Genomic DNA, 15,625 nt, shown 5'->3' with positions numbered 1-15,625 from the left:
GTAGATTGAGTTCAACCACATGGGCATTGATTCAATAAATCATGCCAAAATTGAGAAAATACATTGCTGTGCTGGGTGGCATTTTCTACTCTACGTGTAAGGGACACTTAAGATTGGGTTCAAGACTCTCCCAGACTTTGCCACATGTGTCTCTTCTTTTGGCTTTTTCTTATTTTCATCCCTTTATGATACTAAAACTACAATCGTAAGTACAGTGCTTTCTGTGAATTTGGTGAATCTTCCCAGCAAATTATTGAGCCTGGGGATGAGGTAGAAACCCCCCGGGTTTGTTGCCAGTTGGGCAGAAGTACAGATGGCCCCTGAACTTGTGACTGGTTGCCCCGACAGGCAATCTTGTAGATGATTTCCTTTATCCTATGGAGTGTGGCCTAACTCTGGATAGTCAGAACTGAACCGGCGTGAGCTACTGTCATATTTGCAGTTGGTGTCAGAAGCCATCTGGAAGTGATGGAGGGTAGGATAAACTTCCATGGTAATCAATAGTAAAATAAACTAAATAGAGGATCATCTATTTTTATTTCATTATCCACTTTTTGGTGTTGTAATAATGAATTGGGAAATAGAAAATGAAGGAGATGAAAGAAAACATAAATGATACAACAAAAAAGCCACAGAATAAATAAATCAACTTTTTATAATCAAAAGTTGGATCCAGGAGGTTTGAGGACCACTCTCCCAGATTTACTATATGAATAAAACTCTTGGCAGTTGCCTACTAGATGGTAGAGGATAGAGAGAGAAGCTGAGCAAACAACTGAACAGATAAAAGCCTTTCCGTTTCCATTGTTCCAGCTGTTTTCCTTATAAGAAATACTCAGGATTACAAAGATAGAAGCACACAGATTATCTCTGTGTGATTTGAGGAGTCTAGGTTGAGTCAAACTGCTGTACCTGGATGAACTGTTTCCTTGGGCCTTTGATGCTTGACAGTGGGCACAGCAGTTGCCAAGTGAGTCTGCTCCAGAACCGGGAGGAAACTTGCCTATCTTTTCCCCATCCACATCAGAAACAAACAGTCCTACCTCCAACTAGTAACATATACCTGGATGTCCAAAAGACTCAGCCCCCGTTTAGAGCAAAAAAATACCAGATTAAATTGTGTGAAACACCTGGAACCACCACAGCTATTCTGTGTTGATGATCAAATCACACTTTGTATCAAGTGTTCTCTGTCTCAAGAGTACAACATCACATGGTATATGGAGTAGAGGATGCTGTGAATTACAGGAACTTATTCCAGGAGATAATGAACACATTGAAGGAGAAACTTGAAGTAGATAAAAGCACATTGGCTGAAGAACAAGAAAGAATGGTGATGATTCAGAGAGAGGAGCAGAGTTTTAAAGAGATGATTGAATTTGAATATAGGATAAAGTTGTGGTTGTTCAATGAAGAGGATGAGATGAACCTATTGAGATTGCAAGAATGCTTATTCAATCTGAACATAAAAGAAGCCAGTCTGAATCATCTGATCAAATATGCCAGAGAACTAGAGAAGTCTCAGAAAATGCTACAGACTAAACAATTTGCAAAGAGAGAACATAAATAAAATGAAGGAGAGTGAAGTCAGGGTCTCTAAACAGATCACTACAGAGCTAGAAAAGAAGTGTGGGGAATCAGCCTTAGCACTGCTCCAGAAAGCAAGATATTCTTTGGAAAGAAGTGAGTCAATACTGCTTCATTTCTAGAGACTGCCATGTCACAAATCTGAGTTTATGCCAAATAACAGGAATGAACTAAATGCTATGAGTATTCCAAAGACATATAACTTTTTGGATCCTGAAACAGTTCATCCCTGTCTAGTGTAATCTGAGAAGCTGAGAAATGTGAATTTGGAAATGTCTTTAGGATGTACCTGATAATCCAGAGAGATCTGATTTCATTACCACTGTGTTGGGTGTGGAGAGCTTCACCTTAGAGAGGCACTATTGGGAGACAGATGTAGAAAAGGCTACAGAGTGGCAGTTGGGCATATATGGGGACTCTGCAAACCAAAAGTGTTTTAATGCTTCTGGAGATAAGTTTTTCTTCACAGAATCCATTATGGAGACTGCTTTTTCATTCTGGGTCTTTCCCAATTAAAAAGGGTCTCCCTGAGAGAGCAAATGCACAAAATTGGTGTTTTCCTAAGACTATGAATATGGTCAAATATTCTACAATGTGACAGAGCTATCATTTATAATTTATCTTCCAAGGAGCTCTCAGGCCTATGTTTTCTCTTTGTATCCCAAATGAAAGTATGAATTTAGATTTCTCACTATCTGAACCACTCATGTTCCTTCTTGTAGAGTTACTGTTAGCCCTGAATCTTTCTTGCTGTGAAATCCAAGGCCAACAGAGGCCAGGAAGTTAAGAGTGAGACTTTGAGAAAGCATTTCTATAGAATACATTTTGCACTTGAGTTGGAAGCCAGGTCAATATCTCAGAGCCTTTGCTTTTGTGTGGTTTTCAATACCCATTCAGTGGAAGAGGTTACATTTAAGCTGAGTCATAAATAATTGAAGGACTCTATGCTGATTAGAATAATAAATGCATATGCACCATAGAATTGGGAAATAAGAATGGAAATGTAATCTGGCCCTGGATTAACTGCAGTCCTTAGGTCCAGGTTAAGGACTTTAGACATAGTTCTTAAATTATTGATAGAATTCATTTTTTTTAGCTCTAGGAACTTTATTGTGGATATTTCAGGATTTTCTGTAAATAGGGTCATGTTATCTGAAAATAGGGTAAGTTTCACTTTTTCCTTTCCAATTTGGATGCCTTTCATTTCTTTTTCTTGTCTAATTGATCTGGCAAGAACTTCCAGTACAATGGTGAATAAAAGTGGTGACAGTGGGTATCCTTGTCTTGTTCCTGATCTTAGAGGAAAAGCTTTGACTCTTTCACCATTGACTAGATGTTAGCTGTGGGCTTTTCACATATGCTGTTTGTCATGAGGAAGTTTCCTTCTATTCCTAGTATGCTAAGTGTTTTTATTCAAGAAGCGGTGCTGGATTTTGTCAAATACCTTTTCTCCATCAATTGAAATGACCATATCTTTTTTATTCCTTAATTTTGTTAATGTGGTGTATTACATTAATTGTTTTTCTTATGTTGAATCAACTTTGCATACCAGGGATAAATCCTATTTTATCATGGTGTATAATGCTTTTAATACACTATGGATTCAGTTTGCTAGTATTTTGTTGAGAATTTTTTCATCTATAGTCATAAGAGACTTTGGTCTAGACTTTTCTTGTGGTAGCTTTATCTGGCTTTGGTAAGAGGGTGATGGTAGCACAACATTGTGAACATAATTAATGCCACTAAACTATATATATGAATGTGACTGAAGGGTGGAATGTTAGATTGTATATATGCTAACAGAATTTTAAAAAATCTACAGTGATCCCTAAGTTAAACCATGGACTATAGAAAATAGAACAATTCTTAAAATGTGCTATCATCAATTATAACAAAAGTTCAATACAAATTCAAGTTGTTAATAATAGGGTGATTTATGGGAATCCTGTGTTTTATGCATGATTGTCCTGTAAACCCACAACTTCTCTAATAAAGAAAAAAATAAATGGATCCAGAGAAAGTATCAGATCTCTTAGCTTAACAAGATAGCTTTCTTAGCATCTTATCACAATGTAACAACGAATAAATAATTTGGTTTGTATTTTATGTTTTATTTGTTACCACAAATTATCCATATGTCATTAGTATGGCCAGAAGATATTTTATATGATATTTAAGGCAAGTCATTTTCCTAATGTTACATAGTTTTAAGAATGTTCTTCATTATTATTACTACTTTTTTCCTGTATCCATTAAGTATCCCAGTAATCAGGCACGTTCATGAACCTACTGGTTACAGAATCTGTTCACTTAACCATCATCCCTCAAAACGAAGTAAAAAAAAAAAAAAGACAAAGGAAACAAAATACAACAAGTCTAAAGCCAAAGGTAAGAAATGCTACTTATATCAACACCATTTAAATATATTAATCTATTCCACTAACATAAATGCAAATTATAAAATTATAGATTTCTTAGGAAGGATATAGCTTTAAGGGAACTAACCAGAACACAACAGACTTGATTGCTTCACTTAAAATCTTTGTGATACTCTTTGACAAACATGTGTTTGTTTAAGCTGGCAACATCAAGGGCATTCAATCACTCAATCGATTTGTTGACTATTCCTAATCCTTTCACCTGGGGTAGCTGGAGCTTCATGCAACTAACAGCTGGTCTCTTGTTACATAGGGAAGATAATAAAAGAAATTGATTGTTTTTTCTTAAATGGGAAAATCATATATGTATTGAAGCCTGCTAAATAAAATAGTTTATAAATTGTCTTATAATAAAAAGAAATATAACCCCCGAATAGTGTACAATTAGATATGCTGCTGCTATAGATCTGCTTATTTAGTTTTATAAAGTAACTACCCCACTTTATATGCTGCAGAGAGATCTTTATTTCAACCACATTTAACATTTTACAGGATATAATAACACCCTACACATTTCACACTGTGCCTAGAGCACTGATAATTTTTGTTTGAGTCTCTAAAAAACACCCAGCTGAAAAGAATGAAGCTACAGTGGCCTATGGGCCAGAATTCATCAGATCTTTATTTTAGCAGTTTGAATTCCCTATTAATGATTTTGCACATTAGCAGCTAATCAAACAGTTTAGATAAGGCTGGGAAGAAATGTTTTGCTACATTCACACACAAAAAAGCTAGAATAAGTAGAAATAAAACTTCTGTGCCATCAATCAAAATTAAGGGAATACAAAACAAATAATAGCAATTGAAGAGAGAAGTGAAATATCATGTTTTAATTATATCAGTTAAGAAGCTAGGGAGAGTTCTGGAAAGATGATGTCAGAATAGGCAGCAGGGCTCAACTCTCTCACAAAAACAAAGAATGGAACAAAAGCTATCTGAGTGACTTGCTTTATGGGTCAGCAACTCCCAGGAGGGTGAAGGACAGAGAAATGAAGAACCTGAAACAAACCTGAGTTACTAAACCCCTGTGGTGGCTGGGAAGGGCTCCCATCCCCTATCTTTAAGACATTAAGTCTGGATAAAATCCCTGGCTCAGTGCAGCCAACTGAGAGGGGAAGAGACATATTTCTCCTTGTCAGATGTTAAAAGGGAAGAGGGAGGGTGAGTCAGAGGGCTTCTCTTCAGTGAATTTGGCTGGCAGACCCTTTTTGAATCTTGGCTCTGGTCAGATACAGCAAATACAGGAAAGTGGAGGTTGAAAGAAACACCTCCATGGAAAAGTTCACCAAAGAGTGCCATATGCTGGCTGGCCAGGAAATTACAAGGAGAAAAACTTCTTTTAGGTCTTTCTTTAGCTTCACCAGTGGGAGAAAATCTATGTACCTAGTGAGTCCCTGGCCTGATTTTGATAACTTAACTGGGAAATTTTATTTTTTTATTTTTTTATTCCCTCCCCCGCCGCCCCGGTTGTCTGTTCTCTGTGTGTATTTTGCCACATCTTCTTTGTCCACTTCTGTTGTTGTCAGCGGCATGGGAATCTGTGTTTCTTTTGGTTGTGTCATCTCGCTGTGTCAGCTCTCCATGTGGGTGGTGCCATTTTTAGGCAGCTGCACTTTCTTTCACACTGGGCAGCTCTCCTTATGGGGTGCACTCCTTGTGCGTTGGGCTTCCCTATGCGGGGGTCACCCCTGCATGGCACGGCACTCCTTGCGTGCATCAGCACTGCGCATGGGCCAGCTCCACACAGGTCAAGGAGGCCCAGGGTTTGAACCGCAGACCTCCCATGTGGTAGACGGATGCCCTACCACAGGGACAAGTCCGCTTCCCACGGGCAATTTTAAAGACTTAGAATAAGTTGATCCAAATATCAAAGAAGAGCTGTATAACTATAACTATAGACAAGAGAAATTGCTATCAGAGTAAATTCACCAACATATTCAGATACCTAGACATCAGCAAAAAGTGACAATGCATACTAGGAAACAGAAAGATAAGATCCAGCCAAAGGAACAAAACAAATATCCTGATGAGATACAGGATTAAGACAACTAATCAATGATAATCACAAAAATATTCTAAATCATTTCAAAGAATTGAAGGAAAATATGATTAAGGAGATAAAGAACATTAAGAAGACACTGGGTGATCATAAAGAACAATTAGAAAGCCTGCAAAAATAAGTAACAGAACTTATGGGAATGAAAGACATGATGGGTAAGATTAAAAATTTATTAGAGGCACATAACAGCAGATTTGGATTGTGTGAAGACAGAATTAGTGATTTCAAAGACAGAACATCTGAACTGGAAAAGACATGGGTGGTGGACTTGGCCCAGTAGTTAGGGCATCCGTCTACCACATGGGAGGTCTGCGGTTCAAACCCCGGGCCTCCTTGGCCCATGTGGAGCTGGCCCATGTGCAGTGTTGATGCGTGCAAGGAGTACTGTGTCACGCAGGGGTGTCTCCCATGTAGGGGAGCCCCATGTGCAGGGAGTGTGCCCCATAAGGAGAACCACCCAGCGCAAAAGAAGTGCAGCCTGCCCAGGAATGGCGCCGTACACATGGAGCGCTGATGCAACAAGATGACACAACAAAAAAAAGAAACACAGATTCCCGTGCCACTGACAACAACAGAAGCGGACAAAGAAGAAGATGTGGCAAAATAGACACAGAGAACAGACAACCGGGGCGGGGGAGGAAGGGGAGAGAAATAAATAAATAAATCTTTAAAAAAAAGAAAAGACAGGGTACAGAAAGAGAAGAGAATGGAAAAATGAAACAGGGTCTCAGGGAATTGAATGACAATGCAAAACAAGCATATGTCTTATCAGTGTCCCAAAAAGACAAGAAAATGGAAATGAAGGAGAAAGAATATTTGAGGAAATGATGACTGAAAACTTTCCAACCCTCATGAAAGACATAAATATCAATATCTAAGAAGGTCAATGAACCCCAAAGAGAATAAAGGTGAACAGATCTAGATCAAAGAGAATAAAGGTGAACAGCCTACTATTCATAATGACAAAAATCAGAGAAAAAGAGGATTTGGAAAACAGCAAGAGAAAAACAAAGCATTACATAAAAGTGAACCTTGATAAGATTAAATGCTGACATTTTATAAGAAACCATGGAGGTGAGAAGTAAGTGGAATGATGTATTAAAGGTACTAAAAGAGAAAACTGCCAGCTAAGAATTCTCTATCTGGCAAAACTGTCCTTCAATAATGAGGTGATTTTAAAGTTTTCACAGACAAACAAAAACTGAGAGAGTATGTTACAAAAAGACTGGAATTATAAGATATACTAATGGAAGTGCTATAGCCTAAAAGGGAAAAAACAAGGGTGAGAGACTTGGAAAAGAGTTTAGAGATGAAGAATATTAGGAAGAGTAAATTAAAGGGTAAAAAGACAAGCAATATGCACAACAGAATGCCAAATGATAAAATGGATGGAATGACACCTTTAAAGTAATAACAATGAATGTTAAAGGCTTGAACTCCCCAATCAAAAGACACAGAATGGAAAAAAAAATATGAGCCATTTTTATGCTGTGTACAAGAGACTCACCTCAGATGTAAGGAAAAAACCAGGCTAAAAATGAAATGATGGAAAAAGAAAGATATTCCACACAAATAGTAACCAAACACAAACTGGAGTAGCTATAATAATAATGGACAAAAAAATATTTTTAATGAAAAACTGTTGTAAGAGATGAAGAAGGTCACTATACATTAATTAAAGGGACAATTCATAAAGAAAAAATAATTATAATAAATAATTATTACCTAACTTGGGTGCCCTAAGACACATGAACCACACACTGTAAAACTGAAGGGAGAAACAGATGTTTCTACAATATTAGTTGGAAACTTCAGTACACTCTCAGTATTGATAGAATATCTGGACAGAGAATAAAAATAGAAATAGAGAGCTTGAATAATAAGATAAATGAACTAGACCTAACAGACATTTATAGGGCATTGTACCCCAAAACAACAGGATATACATTCTTTAAAGTGCTCAACGATCCTTTTCCAGGTTTGACCATATGTTGGGTCACAAGACAAGTCTCAACAAATTTAAAAAGATTGAAATTATACAAAACCCTTGCTCTCATTAAAAGAGAATGAAGCTGGAACTCAGTAATGGATGGAAAGGGGGAAAATTCATGAATATATGGTGATTAAACTCCTAGAAGTAAATGAGGAAAACATCTTCAAGATCTTGCAGTAGGTAGTAATTTCTTAAACTTTACACCAAAAGTACAAGCAACAAAGGAACAAATAGATAAATGGGACCTCCTCAAAACTAAACACTTTTGCACTTCAAAGGACTTTATCAAAAGGGTGAAAAGGCAGCCAACTAAATGGGAGAGAATATTTGCAAATCATCCATCTGATAAGGGTTTAATATCCACACTATATAAAGAGATAATATTTAACTCAACAACAAAAATACAAACTACCCAATAAAAAGTGGGTAAAAGACTTGAATAGACATTTGTCCAAAGTAGAAGTACAAATGGCTTAAAAACACATGAAAAAATGTTCAACGTCACTAGCAATTAGGAAAATACAAATCAAAACTACAATGAGATATCAATTCACACCTATTAGGTTGACCACTATTAAAAAGTCGGAAAATTACAAGTTTTGGAAAGGACATATAGAAACAGGAAGACTTATTAACTGTTGGTGGGAATGTAGAATGGTACAGTCACTGTGTAGGACTGTTTGGAAGTATAAGGAAGTTGAATATAGACTTGCCATGTCATCTGGCAATACTACTACTAGGTATATACCCATAAGAACTGAAAGCAGTGACATGAACAGACATCTGTATGCTGATGTTCATAGCTGCGTTATTCACAATTGCCAAAAGATGTAATCAACCCAGATGCCCATCAACCAATGAATGGATAAACAAGTCGTGTATATACACAATGGAATATTATACAGCAGTAAGAAGAAGTGAAGTCATGAAGCATATGACAACATGGATGAAATTGGAGGACATTATTTTGAGTGAAGCAAACCAGACACAAAAGGACAAATACTATATGACTGCTATTATGAACTAAATATATTATGTAAACTCACACAGTTAATAATTAGAATATAGGTCACCAGACAATAGGAGGGTAGAGAATGGAAAGCTGAGAGTTAATCTTAGCAAAACTGGTAAAAAGGTTGTTTGTAAATCTTCAGAAATGAATAGAAAAGGTGAAAGCACATCATAGTGTTTGTATCTAGCAGAGCTAATATATTGGTATGACAGTGTATACTGGTAGAAGGAAAGCAAAAAAATGCAACATGGGACTATATAACATAGTGAAACGTCATGTGAAACACAAATATGGGTCATATTGCATATATAAGACTGTTTTTACAAAACATAAGTACAAATAAGCCGGAGAGACAAAAACAGAATAGCAGCTATGTATGGTGGGAGAAGTAGAGATTGAGAGGTGGTGAGGTTGTTTTTGTCTGTTTATTATTTATTATAATTATTATTTTTGGAATAATGAAAATGCTCTAATAATGATTCAAGTGCTGAATGCACAGCTATGTGATTATACCAAATAACATTGATTGTACACTTTGGATAGATTAATGCTTTATTAGTATGTATCAATAAAAATGATTTATTAAAAAAAAAGAAGCTAGAGAAAGAACCACAGCTTTAAAGTGAGAAAATAAGTGGAAATGTACTCCCAATGGTAGGAAGCAAAGGCATATAAGATACAAAGGCCAGAGACGCCAAATGAAATATAATTTAATATTATGCTAACAACATTTACTTTTGAATATATACACATGGTAAAAAAATCTCTATGAGAAGGAAAAGGGGTAAGCAGACAAAGAAAACAGTATGACTATTTAGGACCCTTATGGACCCAGAAGGAAAGCCACCACAAATAGCAATGAAAATAACAATGAACTCAGTATCAGGGAATGGAGGCCCTAGATTCTGTTGTCAGTAAGGCCACAGGGACTAGTCACTTACAAAGTGCTTTTTTGTATTCTACAGTACGGGGCAGTAATTAAAGACCTCATTTTCTACACAAGGGGCCTGACCGTCCCTTGAATTTCAAGTGTCTTGATGAATGTCTCAAAGCTAGGAAACAGTAACCAAGATTCAAATCTCTTCCTTCCTTCTTTCCTTGCTTCCTTCCTTCTTTCCTCCCTCCCTCCCTTTTTTATTTTTAAAGTGCTCTCTCTTACTAGGCTTGGCTTTACCAAATTGGAGAATCCCCTCTTAGTTCAATAGTATAAATATGAGATGGAAGAATAGTTACAAAACAAAGAAAAATTACAGAAGTGGTATAAAACCAGAAGAAAATTATTTGAGTAAAATGGGAAATGGCACTATGTGATAGAGAAGGGAAGGATATTGAAACATTGTTTTCATGGAACTCTTTACAAGTTTCTCTCAGATATGAAAATATGAAGGTACTACTTAGTCATGTTGAGTTCTGCTCACAATGCCCAATTAGGTTCTAAGATATGAAAGAAATTGTAGATGTAGAAGCAGAACTTTAAGCACCTATCTTCACTGAGGCTCCAGACAACTAGTGAGGTAAATCTTGAGCTGATATTTTTATAAGCTAGGAAGCTCATCAATTTCCAAAACTGTAGACCAAGTAACCTTTGCAAAATCTAATCACTGATGGAGAGATATCTTGTGAGCTATTTAGGGGGGCAAAAAAGAAGATTTCCAGAAGTCCACTTGAGTCACCTAAGAACAAAACATGTCAAGCAACCATTCAACTATTCGAATTGATAAACAATATTTGTGAAAATATGGAAGACATGCTTATTAAACTGACATATTACAAGGCTAGGAGGCACAATGTATTCTCTGGTTAACAATTAAGATTAAAATAATATCTGTGCATAGAAACAATTCCTAATTCTAATGAAATGAAATACAATTGGAACAAAGTCTTGAAGTTAATACTTTTAAAAACATTGAAAAAATATAAAATTGAGGTAAAAACTTGAGCATGATTTCATGAAATATATTTGAAGATTTTTGTAGACTACAAATTCAACATAAGGCAACAAAGTGATATGACTGTAAAAATACTAATACTTTTTATACTAACTGAAATCTAGATTACAGATCAAGGAAAGCAATTCTATCACTGATCAGATTATATTAATAAACAGGGTATGGTGTCTACTTTTGGGCCAAACACTTTGAAGGACTGAGAAACCAGAGTGCCTTCAGATGAAAGCAACTCCATGGGCATGAAGAATGGTTGAAAGCTTGGAGGATATTTAGTCTGAAGAAGATAAGATTTTCTTGAAATATGAAAATAAGAGACATGGAAAAACGGGAGATAATTCACCTTGCATTATTCTGTCTTAAGGGTGGAGTTACAGGACTCAGATTAGAATTTAACATAATGAATGTCATAACATACAGATTGGTCCCACAATTGGATAGTATCTTCCATCTGGGGAGTGTCTTGGCATTGAGAAAGTTCAAGCACTTGACAACTTGGAAGATGTAGAACAGATACCTGCATTAGGTAGGCAGTTAGAGATGAACTCTGGTCGACATTTACTGTAATGCATGCTCAGCATCTACTGCCCTATTTTCTGTCAGTGGAATTCAGCATTCTAAGTCCCTACTCTCGACTCACTTGTTTTGGCTGATGTTGATCCCACTTTCATGTTCTGGGGGGGAACAAAAGACTTTTGGGCTAAGCCAAGAAGTGAATTTCATTCCGCTGCTCATAGGAAATTAAGAAAGGAAATATGGAGTGACATCGCAAACAAGGAGTGTACCCTGCAAGGAGAGCTGCCCCATGCAAAAAAAGCACAGCCTTCCCAGTAGTGCTGCAGACACAGAGAGCTGATGCAGCAAGATGACACAACAAAAAGAGACACAGATTCCCTGTGCCACTGACAAGAATGCAAGTGGACACAGAGAGCAAACAATTGGGGAGGGGAAGGGGAGAGAAATTAAAAAAAATAAATCTTAAAAAAATATACAGATACTGAAATGAGGAAAGGGTCAGTCAGATATATCACAAAAGATCAACTATACAGAAAAGCAAGTTGCAACAAAGGAAAGAGAGCTAAAAATGATATGGCATATACAAACCAAAGGACAAAATGATTGAACACTGACTTTACTGTTATAAATTTGAATGTTAATGGATTAAACTCCCCAGTGAAAAGACACAAAGTGGCAGAATGGATAAAAAAAGCATGAACCAATTACATGTTGTTTACAAGAAACTCACCTTAAACCTATAGACACAAATAGGTTGAAAGTGAAAGGTTGAAAAATATATTCCATGTAAGTAGTAACCAAAAAAGACCTGGCATAGTTATATTAATATTGGACAAAAGTTGTTCTAAAAGACAAAGAAGGCCACTGTATATTAATAAAAGGGGCAACCCACCAAGAAGAAATAACAGTGATATACATTTGTGCACCTAACCAAAATACGTGAGGCAAACACTGGCAAAACTGAGGGGAGAAATAGATACTTCTGAAATAATAGTTGGAGACTTCAATACTCCACATCTAGATCAAGAAGGAAACAAAGAACTTGAATAACAAGATAAATAAACTGCAACTAGCAGACATATATAGATAATTGCACCCCAAAACAGTATGGTATACATTCTTCTCAAGCACACATGGGTCATTCTCCATGACAGTCCAAATGTTGAATCAAAAACCAGTCTCAATAAAATTAAAATGACTGAAATTATGCAAAGCATTTTCTCTGACCATAATGTAGTGAAGATGGAAATCACTAACAGGCAGAGAACTGGAAAATCCACAAATATACAAAGTAAATTAACATAGTCTTAAATTTATTACAAAGCCACAATAATCCAAACAGCATGGTACCAGTACAAGTTTAGATATATGGATCAAAGAAATAAAATTTAGAGCTCAGAAATCAATCCTCACATTTATGGCCATCTGATTTTTGCCAAGGGAAAAAATACTACTCAATTGGGAAGGAAAAGTCTCATCAACAAACGATGCTGGGAAAACTATATCTCCATTTGCAAAGGAACGATGGTGGTCCTATATCATACTCTACACAAAAATCAACTCAAAATGGACCTAGTAAGAGCCACAACTAAAAATCTCTCCTAGAGGAAGATGTAAGAAAAGTATCTTTAGGACCATTGAAGTGTGTCACTCAACTTCATTCTTATTTTTCAACATGGCTTGGCTATTTGGGCCCTTTCCCATTCCTTATAAATTTGATGAATATCTTATCCATTTCTGTGAAGAAGGTTGTTGGAATTTTGATTGGGATTGTGTTAAACATAAATCACTTTGGGTAGAACTGCCATCTTAAATATGGTTGGTCTTTCAATCCATGAACACAGAACGTCCTTCCATTTATTTAGGTCTTCTTTGATTTCTTTTAGCAATGTTCTGTGGTTTTCTGTGTACAAGTCCTTTACATCCTTGGTAAGATGGATTCCTAGATATCTGATTCTTTAATTTAAGCTATTGTGTTGGTGGTGGGGTGGTGTATGGAAATCCTGTATTTTATGCATTGGTACGTAAACCCACAACCTCTCTAATAAAGAAATAAAAAAATAAAGAGTAGGTGTTTCAGACACCCATCACACTGAGGTTCAAAGTATAGAATCATTACTATAAGTGTAATGTCAACAACTTAAAAACTTTATGGTAAACATATTTGGTGAGTATATATGCTGCCTGAAAACTATTATTCAGGAATCACTTTTTAGCTCCCTTAACAGTTTAGTCCAGCACTAAAACTGTGTAAAAACTAAGAAATGTTGTTTTAGTAGTTTATTCCAAGCTGAAATAAAAACACAATACAGATGTTAAAAAAAAAAAAGAATGGAGGTAAGAACTGTCAGACTAGAGTGCTAAAGAGACTGACTTTCAGAGCTTTCTACTGACCTATCATGTATGAAGACCCTCTCATCCACGGACCTGTGCTGTGATAGACACTGAAGCTGCAGGGGAGTGGGGTGAGTGGGGTGGGGAAAGAGCATCGGTCAGGGCCTGGGAAGGGAGCCAGCTAGAAGAAAATGAGTTGAAAAGGATCCTAGTGATTTTTTTTAGGCTACAATACTCCTTGAAGTTTTCATTTATACAAACCAATAAATTTCGTCCTTCCTAAGCTAGTTTGTGTTGCTTTTTTTCTCATTAGTAGCGAGAGAATATGAAGTGATACAAGTCCCAAGATCACTTCCAACTCAGTGTGAAGAAACAATAAATGATAAAAAGGAAACAACTTTTAATACCTAAAAATTAGGGCAAGACCCATACTTTAGTTAAATAGGCATGTAACATGAGTCCTGCATGGTAGAACCCAACCAGAACTGAGATAAATGAAGAAAAGGACAAGAAACAAGCCTTTGACATTCATGGTTATTTTAAAATAGAGACCCAGGAATAGCTGCCACTGAGGCAGGGGCTACCCAGCTCCTGCTAGGAGGCATTGGAACGTTACAGAGCTCCAGCTGCCTTGCTGCCCCAGCACCAGATTAGACAAGAGGCTCTTTAAAGTTTCATTACACCCTACTAGTATTAGGCATTTCCTATCTTTGCTAGAAAAAGCTTTTTAAAGTTGAAAGAAGGGGCAGAAGAGGACAAAAATGGAAATCAAGTGGAGAAAAGTGAGGTTAAGTGGATTATTAGTTGGTTGCCATGCTTATTTGCTATGGTTAAGTGGAAGAATAAGGGAACATCAGGGCTATCAGCTGAGAATGAAGAATAATAATATTTATAAAGACAGCTGATATGATACCAATGGAGCTTTGGGCATTGAGTATTAATTAGGGATTATTCTTAACTCCAAGACCTATGTGATACTTAAAGAAGGATCATCTCCTAAGAACCCTGTGCTTAGATTTAATTTAGAGCAAGCCCTGGCCTTATAGAAGCTATAATTTTGTGAACCTGAGAAATATCAGGATGGGAAGGATAACAGGATTTTTCACTACCCTATGCAAACAGTCAGTGGTAGCAACCCAAATGCAATACCTTCCCAATGGCTAATTTTCATTTTTTCTCACCAGTATATCATTAATTCTACAGGAAGGTGATGTATTATTCTTTGTACAATCTTTGGATTTTTAATGAAGGAGGAGAAAAACCACGCACTTTGCCTACCTTACATAGGTCACTCATCTAAGTGGAAGGATGGTCATACATTATAGTTTAAAGAACAGAGTCCACAAATCCAAATCTATTTTCCTAAAAAATAACCTAATCTATTTCTAATGCTCTTCATGAATTATAAAGTAGAGATTTGAGACTTTCCTCATATCTGTGGATTGCCAAGGCTGTCAGAAAGCAACAAACAATACCAGAAAGAGAGGAAGAAAGAGGAATAACTTATATCTGAAAGACTAAGACAAAGGAGAAAAGAAAAACATTTAAAGAGTAAAATCAGCACATTTACTCAGAAGAAGTTTTGCATTTTTAACATTCCCTTGTTGATGTCATTTATTGGGGCAAACTCATCAGGGATTGGCACTGAAACTGGATTCTACTTAAAAATGATACTGGTTATCTGGATGAAAGCTAGATGCCAGGAAAAAAAAAATTCCTTCAGCTAGGACTACCACATAG

General features: G+C 36.4%; 1 protein-coding gene and 1 pseudogene across 15 annotated transcripts in view; one reads left to right on the top strand and one right to left on the bottom strand.

Annotated features, from left to right (window-relative positions):
• Nucleotides 1-15,625, bottom strand: part of PAM (peptidylglycine alpha-amidating monooxygenase) — a 311,548-nt gene that overhangs the window by 37,634 nt on the left and 258,289 nt on the right. The gene's annotated exons all lie outside the window — the stretch shown is intronic.
• LOC139439835 (probable E3 ubiquitin-protein ligase TRIML2) lies at nt 1,068-2,374 on the top strand (annotated as a pseudogene).

The sequence above is a fragment of the Dasypus novemcinctus genome, chromosome 2 (assembly GCF_030445035.2).
Source record: "Dasypus novemcinctus isolate mDasNov1 chromosome 2, mDasNov1.1.hap2, whole genome shotgun sequence".
NCBI classification, from domain to species: Eukaryota; Metazoa; Chordata; class Mammalia; order Cingulata; family Dasypodidae; genus Dasypus; species Dasypus novemcinctus.
Note: the sequence above shows the minus strand (reverse complement) of the source record. Positions and strands in the feature narration are given on the sequence as shown.